Raw genomic sequence first — 12,380 nt, forward strand, 5'->3', positions numbered from 1 at the left:
CATGCTCAGTTCAAGATTAATGCTGCGAGAAAGCATTTTGCATCATCGAGCCACCTTATATCCTCCAACTTTCTTCACTTCATTCCTTAAGAGAGTTTGACATTTTTCTTAAATTGAATAATATTTTGATATTTGGTTAAACTTCAATAATTCAAGCAACTACTTACATAAAGGAGCTAAAACAAGCTCAATAAACTTACCAACAACACCATGATCACCCTTCATTTAAGCCCCCATGTAAAAGATGTGTGATTTACTCTACCACTCATAATAAATACTAAAAACGCGCTTAACATATTACATGATATTTTACTAGTAGTATCCACGGCCACTTGCCTCCTTCAAATATTTCTAACGCTGAACCAGTTTTCATGCTTGCTATATATTCTGGGCTCAAGATAACCTTGCAAGATGTATCAATGAATAGGCGGTTTATTTTAGAAATTCTCTTTGTGGAAGTCGAACTTAGTTGTCGTCTTCCGCGAGAAATCCACAGCTATTTGTCGCAGTTGGTTCGTTAGGGCTGCTGCTCCACAATAGAACACACCTGCAGATTCGACGAAATGTAAGGAGATACGATTAATTCAGCCAACAGGTTTGAATCGTGTAAGACGATGAAAAAACATACCAACACGTTGATCAGGATGATTGAGTGCGATTCTCTTGTACACATTTCTCCAATTAGGCCGAGCAAAATGTGACTTGACGTGAGTCCCGGACACAACGTCGAGCCCGCTCTTAGCGTGGTGAAGGGACTGCAACATGGCTATAAGTGCAGACCTCGCGTCGCCTTCCTCGTAAACACTGGTGCAATGGTTGTGCAGCTCGATCGCGCCCTTCTTGTCAGTTTCGGCCACTTCGTTCATCACCCCCCTGAACCACTCGAAGGAGTCTTGCTCCCTCGTCATCCAGTAGAAGTAGGCCCGCCTTGTTTTGAAATAGGATCGTACCCGGCTCCCCCTCTTGCTAGTTTGTCTACTGAAACTGCCGTTGCTACTGTCACTTTCGCCTCCACGCTCAAGGTCGTGTTGGGCGTTAGCCACGGCCTCATCGTCTTGTACTTTCATGTTGTTCACTATGTCTTTAAGGATGCTGATGAATGGTGTGGCTCCGATGCCTAGACCCACTAGAAGGACCACTTCATACTTCTTGTAGTTCTGGGCCGGTGCACCGTAGGGTCCGTCAACCAGGACCCTGGGGAAACTGCACAAGGTATATTCCGGTCATTAACGTATGGGGAACCAAATTTTATGCAAAATCAAGAATCAGATCATGTAAAATCAATGTTCGGATCACATACATTGGACCGATGGTGTCCTCGTCAGCATCATTTTGAGTTCTTAAAAGCCTGTGTGTCCGGCTTGGTGGATGGCAAACCTAGCTCAATAACAGAAATTATCAGCTGATTGCCAGTTCAGATATAAACCATTTTGCCCAAGAAAAAAAAATTCCAACTTCGGATCGAGTTTGGTTTTTAACACACCTTAGAGAAAATGGTCTTTAGTTGACGCGTCCAATCACCGAGAGTCCGAATGTGAACACTAATTTAATCATCCTGAGGTGCTGAAGTAATGGTGAAGGGATGCCTGTTTGTAATTTAAAAAAAAAATGGAAGGTAAGCAAAATCAATCGACTCTTTGGTGGTGCAGGGTATAGCTATGTTGAGCCTTTTCTTTGAAATAGATTGATTTGATCAATAATATCGTTACTGCATATATAATTATATACCATTGGAAAGGTGACACGGCAGCACAGTTGACAAATATGTACTGGCCACTCTTGTATTTGAATCCGTGAGGCTTGGAAAATTGTAGTGCTAGCACATTGCCAGGGTACACTGCAACTTTCAGGATCTTAACAGGCCTGACGGTTGAGCGGAAGGCCCTGATGAGCCTTTCAGCGGCGTAGACGATAAGGGGAATCGCTACGTACATCCATGTCTGCATTATCAAAGAACGTGTTACTTTCGACAAATTGATACGCATTAGTACAGATAGCAGGGTTCTAGACGTGGCGTTGTTGGTTGTACCGTTTTCTTCAGCCATGTCTTTGAGAAATAGAGAGAGACGCCGTGGATAATGTGGAGGATGTAGACGACGACGAAGAGGTGGTGAGAGTACCAAAATGCATTGAATCCTGTTAGCTTCTTCAGTGGTTTAGGGAGGTTCATCCGGCCCCGACGAAACCAAGGGGTGGCTAATATGAACGCAATGGTCATTAGTACTACCATTAAGATGCCCGAATTTCCTTCTATGTTGTTTATAAACCACCAGAAATTGCTGTTGTGGACGCGACGAGTATAGTTGCACGCTATGAGAGGGCCAGCATGGAAGATGGTACCAACAGTGATACCCAGCGCGATTACCTGTTTGAAATGTCATTTTTATTACGTGTGCTCATAATTTGAGATGCTGTAAACCATCTGAATAGGTTTATGATGTTGACATTTTAAACATAGGAATAGCACTTTCTCCATTGTCTTAGCTTTTTTACCATCACAATGTATAGCAATGCTAAGGTTTGTGAAAGATAAGCCAAACATTTCTAATCTGTCAAATTAATGTCAATATGCTAAGTTGGAATTAAGTTATTTGTAGGAAACCAATAAGATTAGATGATATAGCTAACTTATGCTTCCAACTTCTGGTATTTGTACTTATTATATTGATGGCTTCAGTGAATTATGAAAAGACTTTAAATTTAGGCCTAAAAAGCAATATTTGAGCTGTAAAATAATAACAAACTTCTGTTAGATAAGGATTTGAAAGCTGAGTATTTGCTAGTTATACTCTTATTGTTATCCTCTTTGTCATGTTTTCTGTATCTCGAATTCTTTTATTCTCTTCAGTGAAGAAATGCTGGATAATATGACTCGTGGTAGCCGGAGGAATCTTTATGTGAACCACGAGTTATTCTACAGTTTATATCTACTTCACTACATCCTTAGTTTCTTTCTTGTGTATGGAATTCTGGTGAAGAGCATACCTTGTGGAAGTTAAGGTTGTCATCAAAGGGAACAAAACTGCCAAGCTTAGTGTTTCTGAGCCAAGTAATAGTATTTCGACAGACAGTTAAAAGAATGAGTGCCATATTGAACTTGAGAGTCTCCGCAGCGCCCTTCGCAGTGCAAACACAGTAGCCTAGGACATTGAAAACTGCTCGTTGTCGAAACTGGAAAAATTTCCAAGTAAACAGTCCAGCACATATGCTGAGCCAAAGCATCATCACCCAAACCCTCTGCCAGTTATCCTCCAAAAAGTACTTAGAATGTTGACACCACCTTCTCAAAGGGTTAGGCTCCTTGGTCGGCCTCAGCTTCGCACTTAGCATCTGGCTCAGGAACTCACTGTTGCCACGAACTACAGATTGGCTTGGTGCTTGAAGTAGAAGTGTCTCCAAGTTGTGAATCTGATGAGTAATACAGAATGATATCAATGAAACAATCATAGTTAACTGTGCAAGTTTTTGGTAGTTTTTGATATTTACCTCGACATAACCGAGGTTATCTGGGTCTAGCTCTTCCATGACCAGTCTCGCATATTCTTCTGCCTTCTCTTGGATCTTCGATAATTTGTTAGCTGACGCGCTTAGAGATATGATCTGAAATGAAATGCAAATTCTATAGTTAACATAAAAACTAACTTAGACGACTCAATAATCATCTGTAGGATATTATCATCGTGACTCGAATCGTTCCTGAGTCCTTACCTCCCGGACCTCATCTTCTGTGATTCTCCCATCAGCATTCTGGTCCACCCTGCATAACCAAAGAGAAGTTTAGTGATTAAGGCATCTTAAACAGTTATTACTAGAAAAGAGAGAAAGGGTAGATAACTACATGTCAAAGAATGTTTGAAGCCTAGAATCAAAGCTCTGATCCGAAATCTGATCCCAGAACACTTTCAACTGATCCTTTGTTATTGAAGATGAAGTTATGTTCTTCCTCCTTGACAATGCGTCAAATAAAACTCCAGCGAATTCCTTTGATTCCCTCATCCCTACGACCATTAATTTAAATCATAAACATAATTAAATTTGTCGATAGATAGCTGAGTTGTCAAATAGGAAGAACCTATAGCTTAAGTGAGTTAAGTGCTAGCTCTTAAGGTTCACATCCAGCCTAGAGCTTAGAAAAGGCGCATTAAGAAAACAAGATTATGTTTTATAAACTATTTACCTATGCAATGTCCAAACAGAAATTTAGGCAGTGATTTGATATTATCAGCATGTTCTCTCAAGTCCTAGCAATGTCCTTATACCAACTTTTATTTTTACATAATTAATTCTTATTCGAATTCTTCCAGACAAATATATTTTCAGGTTTTGATGTTACTTGACAAGCATTTAAATTTTAAAAATGCCAACATCTTGTTGTAAGAAATTCCTCATCTAAAAGCAATTTCCTGTTACATCAATTTTCTGACAAAATTATGTATAAATAGAAAACTTATGATCCTTAGCTTAACCATATAAACTGAACAATTCTTCCGACCACGTTGAGATGCAAATACTATTCTAGCAATTACTAATAAGCTTGTAGGTTTTTACCAATGCAATGTGCAATACTATTCTAGCATTAATTACTAATAAGCTTGTAGGTTCTTACCAATGCAATGTGCAAAGAGAGATTTAGGCAGCACCCCCTCTTCCGCCAACTCGTCAAACCTCTTCTCGACTGCAGGCCATCCATTGAAACCGCCAGTCTTGCTAATGAAAACCAATCCTTTCAGTGCCTTGGCCGCTGCAGATTTCGGTCCGTGATCAGCTTTTCCTTGCAGAGACCATTTCGGCCTCAGCGCCAACTTCTTTAGCTCTCTCGAAGCATGTCTAAACCTCGGAGATGCGGTTGACCTCAGTAACGAGGCCAAATTTGATCTCCTGTCGCTGGTCCCTCGCGCTTCTTCGGGGCTCTTCAACTTCTCCCTGCTGGTTTTTACCTTCAGGTTGCCGACGGTACCGTTACTTTCGTTGAGATTGATCTTGATGCATGTTTCTGGTATCGTTTCTAAGTGACGCTGCTCGGTGATGATCGACGGGTTCTCTGGAAGGAGAGGGGCTCCGGCTGTGGATAGCTTTGGCATTGTGTTGAACCTGGTCATCTTTCTGGTCTCGGTGTCTCGCTTGCCCTGGGGGTTGATGGGGCCGCTGAGTGTGATTTGATCATTTCGTGCTCGCTCCATCTCTATATAGGGCGTAGCTGCAAACATTGTCTTAATGTTTAAAAAAAAGTTAGCGAGGGAAAATTTTGAGTGATTACAGTGTACTATTCAATTTACAATCTTTTACCATTTAGTAAATGATTATGATCTATCTTAAGCGAAAAATAAAACCGAGTGTGATTTATAGACGTACGGTGGTAGTTAGATTTAGGGTGAATCATAACACTACGGGAGTACAACTCACCCGAAAAAGAATAAATTTGCAAAATAGACCTATTTTGCCAAATATTTAGCAAAACAGACCGTTTTGCTAAATATTTAGCAAAATAGACCTCTTTTTGGCCAACAGGTCAAAAAGAGGTCGATTTTGCTAAACAGGCCATTCGAAACATACGGGACTAGTAGTCTCGTATGATTTAATCGGAGGATTAAATCATACGGGACTACTAGTCCCGTATATTTCGAATGGTCTGTTTAGCAAAATGGACATTGGCCAAAAAGAGGTCTATTTTGCTAAATAGATTAAATCATACGGGACTACTAGTCCCGTATATTTCGAATGGTCTGTTTAGCAAAATGGATCTTGGCCAAAAAGAGATCTATTTTGCTAAATATTTAGCAAAACGGTTTGTTTTGCTAAATATTTAGCAAAATATGTCTATTTTGCAAATTTTCCCTCCGAAAAATACATGTCCAAGAAAACTTAACCTCTCTTTTTTTCCTCTCTTTTTTTCTGGATACAAGGGAAATGGCAAGGGATGATGATTCTAGACCGAAGCCGGAGGTAGACCCCGGTGTGTGGGTCCTACCTCCCATTTTCTAGAAGAAAGCACAACACTTAGAGAAAAACTTTTGTACCTTGCCTGATGTACGATGTTGCAATCTCAGTTCTTTGTATTTTGCTTAGTTCGTCTCTAGTTTTTTTGAGCTAATTTATAGTGGAAGCATCTGCGCATGATATTTACTATTCTTTGTTTGTTTTTAGATGGAATCTTCAGAGATGCGGATGAGCGATTTTGGCGCGGTGGCGGGATCACGGCAGTCAAATAAAAGAATAATATTTTTTTTTGAGAGTCCTCAGACACCAAAGTATTACAGTGTTTGTGGGATCGGGGAAAATTATAATATTTATAGCTACCTATAGTATGAGGAGTCTACTATGAAATATATAACTCATAATATATCACTTTATTATAGCGTCTAAAGACTAAAATCAAGTTTTAAAGATATAATATGCGGTCCATAAGAAGCAAAATGAATAGTGTAAAGAGTGCTGCTACAGAGACCACAAAATAGGTAGCGTCCCCTATTTTGGGGTCTCTGCATGGGACAGGTGAGGTGTCGTCTCCCTGTCCCGTGATGCCCTGTTGTGATGCACTGTTCATGAACAGTGCATCACGGGACAGGGAGACGACACCTCACATATCTCATGCAGGGTCTCCTATTTTTGGGCCACTGAGACATTTTTCTAGTGTAAATAACAATATAGTTTGCATTATGGGTAATTAAGACATGACAAACATTGTGAATAGTCTAGCTAATCCGAAATTATAGCATACGATTTTTTATCTCAAGTCTTCGTGTCGTACACGCATAAATATTGCTCTAAAAATAAATAAATAAATAAATAATATAAATAAAAGACTACTACATTTAATGTCAAAGCATCAGCAACAAATTTGATAATGATAAAACTTTGTGACACATCTGTTTACCTTTCGTACACAATCAACAATGCTATATGCAGCGTATCAATTACGTAGCTATATATATATCTTCGGAATGTCAATGACAATGATGCTTCCAAAATACTAATACTAATATATACGCTGGTTAAATACAGATGGCTAATACTAATATATATTAATATTATACTTATTCGTTTATTAATAACTTCGATTCATTTTCCGTTAACATTTTATTAAGGACGTGAAAATTGTACATTTGTTCAATTCTTCTCACATTTCTTGTTTGCTCGTACTTTTATTTATTCCGATCGATCTTTCTTTATTATATATTATCACATTTCATTATCCAACGGTAGCTTTTTTTTCCTCACAATAAAAAAAAAATCTCTTAAAAAAATTATTTTGAGGTCCTCGTATGGTCCAAAGAAGTATGGCAAACCTTTTATTAAGAGTCATTTTTCTCCAATTTTCATTAATTTGCTGCAGCCAATCGCAGGACAGAAGCAAGTGGGACATTGAATCTTGCTTCCAATCCTAACCGCCTCCTATACATTACCCTCCAACCACTCATAATAATAATAATAATAGTAATAATATTTGTACGACTCCAATCCTCTTCCTCCAATTTCCACGTGGAAAACAGCAGTTTTGAATGTGCATGCCTCCTATACAGTAGGGTGGCACTAGGGGCACACCCCCAACCACATCCTAAACCACACCCCTCTCTCTCATATGCTACAGTACACAAGGCCCCACATGGGATTTTAAAATCTCATGTGGGGCCCGGTGCACTGTAGCATATGAGAGAGGGGGTGTGGTTTGGGATGTGGTTGGGGGGGTTTTCCTATACAGTACTACGTCTACTAAGCTAGTCAATATTTTTTTTTGCAATAGGTGTTTGTAAAATTTTTTTGGCTGAACAGCGGCAAATGCGTGACATTGAAAGCATGGAAGTAAACTGAGGTGTTTTACATAAAATAAATAATAAATATGATAGGTTGTAATTTGGGCAAAAGTTAAGATAGTTTTTTAAGTAAAAGCCCTAAAAAACCGAGCCGACACCGAGTTTTCTGCGATCCCTAGCTTGAGGTGAGATCTTAGTTGGATTTCGGGTGAGTTGATACAAACCCGAAACCGTGCTCCTTCCCAAATTCTCGTGTTTATGAAGTGGGCTTTGGGCTGGTTGTTCCAGGCTTGGGCAATGTTTTGAGGAGCCCAATTGTTAAAGTAAACAAAGACTTTGTCCGACTCGGACTTGCACAATATTTAACAGTGCTTTAAACTAAAACAACAAAAATACGTCTATTTATTATTATTTTTAAATAAACAAAACTCATGTTTGCTCTTAAAAAATAGTAACCCTTTACTGTTCGTTCTGCTTCAACTTAACAAGAAAAGAAATGATAGGGGCACACCCTTGGACACACCACCAACCACACTCCCCCTCTATCTACAGTGTAGGGGCGCCACATGTGATTTTTTAAAAAAAATCACATGTGGGGCCCCTGCACTGTAGATAGAGGGGGAGTGTGGTTGGTGGTGTGCCCAAGGGTGTGTCCCTAACACCCCTCTAACAAGAATTAAGATAACCATTGTGTCCACCACCCTACATAATCAACGAGAAAAATAATTAAAGAAGAGAAAACAATAATAACGCAATGTAAGAAATAAAAATGAAAACATATCTTTTTACCTTGACGGTTGCAAATGTAAAATCATTCATAAACCTCCTTGTATATCTAATTCACGTGCAAAATTAGGGAAATAAATTAAAACACAATGGTTTAACAAACGGGTAGCTCTATGAGGTCGATAGATCACCTGCTTGTTATAGGTTGTCTCAAATACTCAAATCCATATTGCTTTAGGAGTCCCTTTTTAGGTTGGTTTATTTTGATCAAGAGTCCTATTTACATTAGACTTTACACAACCAATCATATTAGAGGTTTATTTCTACTTGGACTCCTGCTGGGTTTTAGGACATATATACTTCTATTCCTATTAGAACTCTTATTCCTTAAAAAGCAAGGAGTTGAGATCTTCAAGGCTATATAAAAACAGTCTATCAATCCAATAATAATCATCAATCTTCAGAGCACCAATCAAGAAGAGTGAATTCTTTTGTGAAGCCTATTTGATATTCTTCTCTTTTGTTCCTTTAGTTGAGAGTTGTATTAGGCTTTTGGGGTGTGATTTGGGTCTGAGAGATTGAGAGATCCGCTTTGTATTCCTCACAATTAATAAAGCTTTTCTCCTCCTTCGCCCGTGGATGTAGGCTACAAGCCGAACCACGTATATTTTTATGTTTGTGTGTTTTTGATATTTTTCGTGCTCTCGTGTGATTGATATTAGCTTATCCTGGGAAATTTGTCATAACATTGCTAACATGCGCTCTGCTCAAAGGAAATGGCAAAGAAGAGGAAGAAAATGCCAAAAAAATATTATTTTTGTTTCTTTGCTTTGTTGGAAACTAGAGTTAGAGATAATATGCTCCCAAGGTAAGGAGTAAGTTCTTCAAGGATTGGAATTGGTTTGGGAATTATCAGCAAGCTATAAATGGTAGGATCTGGCTTATGTAGGATGCTCTTGAAATTCAGGTGTCTATTATTAATGCATCTGGTCAATATTGGATTCTCTACACACTAATGAGACATGAGAGTTAACCCAGCTACCTACGTAGAAGAAAACCTTACATAACAAATGAATCTATCGGGTCAAGCAGAAGAGTGATGGAAGTAAGAGGTACAAGGTCATATTAGTTGTGAAGGGGTTCATGTTGGTCTTGAGAGTGGAGACCCAAACCTAGAATCAAAATCAATAATTACATAAAAATTCAAGACAGGTCATGGGTGTGGTCTGTGCCACACCAGGGTGTGACAGAATCTGCCATGTTTGCCATGGGTGTGGTCTGCGCCACACCAGGGTGTGGCAGAATCTGCCCTGTCTGCCATGGGTGTGGTCTGCGCCACACCAGGGTATGACAGAGTCTGCCATGTCTGCCATGGGTGTGGTCTGTGCCACACCAGGGTATGGCAGACTCATTTTAGAATTTTAATCTGTTTGGGATTATGTTTTGTTATAAATAGAAACACGTCCCTTTAGGGTTTAAGAGAGAAAAAGAGCACGAAAAAAGAGGGTTTTGAGGTCTCTTTGAGATTAAAAATCTTAGAGAGAGAGAGAGATCAATTGCAAGCATTGTAATCTTCTTCAAGTAATCAAAGAATTGTGTAGTGTGACTCCCGAGGACGTAGGCACGTTGCCGAACCTCGTTAAATCTGGTGTGTTCTTTCTTGTTTACTTTCCTACAAGTTTTTATCTTTGATTTGTGGTGAATTTCTTTCTTGCTCAACTCTCAAACATAAGATCCGGAAGGGTACAGATTTGATTTGATTATTTCAAATCCCCAACAGTTCCAACGGCGAGAATGAGTGGATTATATGGAGATATTTTTCCTCGTTGTGAAGCTTACTGTAGACATCAAAAAATGCTTACAGACATTCAAACACCACTCAAGACGATATAGAAGAACAATATACACGTCATCAAGCAACATATGGCGGCGCGGCAGGACATGGTGCCGCGGCTAAGGCGCGGCAGGACATGGTGCCGCGGCTAAGGCGCGGCAGACCAAGGTGCCGCGGCTAAGGCGCGGCAGACCAAGGTACCGCGGCTAAGGCGCGGCAGCCTATGGTGTCGCGGCTTAACCGCTGCAACCTATGGTGCCGCGGCAGTTAAAGCAGGATGCTACAGCAGTTATAATACAGTTATCTGATGATTATTTAAAGTCCACGTGGCGGCGTATCAGAAATAGAACGTGTGCTGACGTGGAAAAGCAGTTAAACCACGAAAAAGGTGGTTAAAGGTCGTGGGAGAACTGTTTCAAACACGTATGAACGTGGGTGTAACTGCCCCTTTAGCCGCGGCAGTGTCGACTGCCGCGCTCTTTGGCCGCGACAGTGTCGACTGTCGCGCCCTTTAGCCGCGACAGCATCAACTGCCGAGCCGCGGCAGTGTCGACTGCCGCGCTCTTTGGCCGCGACAGTGTCGACTGTCGCGCCCTTTAGCCGCGACAGCATCAGCTGCCGCGCCTAAAGAGACAGTTATTGACCAGCTATTTCTTCAGTTATCGTCTAAGGAGGCTATAAATACCCCCCTATAGCCATCATTGACAGGGGCTGAGCATTTTCCAGAGAGATTAGAGCAGAGAGCCTTGAGTTTTGGTGAATTAGAGCAAGAGAGAGAGTCTTCCTTCTTCACAAACATCCTCAAGAAGCTTCTAGCGAGTCCTAGAGATCTAAGCTCAGACTTGATCTTTGGAAGAGTGAACATCTTACATCGATAAGATATTCGCTTCAAATTCTTACTTCGATAAACGAAGGAAGAATCATTAAACCCCTCACGGTTCAATCAGAATCTGTGATTTGGTGGTCCACGAGTCAAAGCGCTCCCGGCACAGGCAAAGATCCCACGCAAGCAGCGATCCAAACAACGATCCTGCGTTTGTTTCTAAAAAGTTGTAATTTTCCTTTTGTTGTGTAAAAAAAGTCTTATAAAAAGACTATTTCTTTTGAATTTATTGTAATCGACCGAAGATATAATGAATTCCACAACGAAACCAACTTTTGACGCAAACAATCGATAAGCTGATTTTTGTCAGATGTGTGATTTTAACATGACACTTGTGGGGAAAGAATATTATAGCGTCTCACAGGGGAGAACTGCTATGTGTTTTATCATCGGAGCGATGAATTGTGATACAAAGTTTTGGGGGAATTTGTTACCCCATTGAAAACAAGTTATTTATTGCTCTGTTAAAGAGAGCTAATAAATTGACAATGAGCTGGAGACTTATCATTCTATTAATGAGAATTGATAAGTGGATTTTGGGGTGTAATATTAACCCAATGAGAATTTGAATTCTGCTGAAGAAACACAGAGGTCTTGATTAACACTCTGTTAAGTGAGCTTACAAGTGCATGTTCTTCGTTTAGAAGAATTGCAACGCTGGGGTGACCTTCGCGTTTGATATTTGAAACGCGAGGTTCGAGCCTTCGTGACGTTAGCTAGAGCTTTGCACTTGTGAAATTTGAACGCGACTGTGAGCTTCGCGTTTTAGAGATGGTTGGGATTCACTTCCTAGAATCCCGTGCCCTCTTAACAGCTTGACGGCTGTTATAAGTAGACCTGAGTGGTCACGTTAAAAGTCAATTGACTTTCAAGACTTTCGGCTATTTCCAAGAACGAGAATTCTCGTTTGATTTCGGCGAAATAGGCATTGATAAACAATGACCATCTTGATATGGAAAAAAAGTCAGTATCAAATAGACAAAACTTTAAAAACTAACCAATTTACTAGTTTGGATCCTATAAAACCCATAAAATGCCAGACCAACAGAACTCTTTATTATACTGAAGAAGACCAAAATAATAAATATATCGGAAAAGACATCGATATATAGTAAAAGTTCCATAGATGTTAAAAGGTACAACACAAATACTAAAAGAATGACAAATAGTTAAAGCATGAAGAACA

At 39.9% G+C, this 12,380-nt stretch overlaps 1 pseudogene; it reads right to left on the reverse strand.

Annotated features, from left to right (window-relative positions):
* Positions 428 to 4,709, reverse strand: LOC109824013 (annotated as a pseudogene).

This window comes from Asparagus officinalis, chromosome 9, assembly GCF_001876935.1.
Source record: "Asparagus officinalis chromosome 9, Aspof.V1, whole genome shotgun sequence".
Classification (NCBI taxonomy): domain Eukaryota; kingdom Viridiplantae; phylum Streptophyta; class Magnoliopsida; order Asparagales; family Asparagaceae; genus Asparagus; species Asparagus officinalis.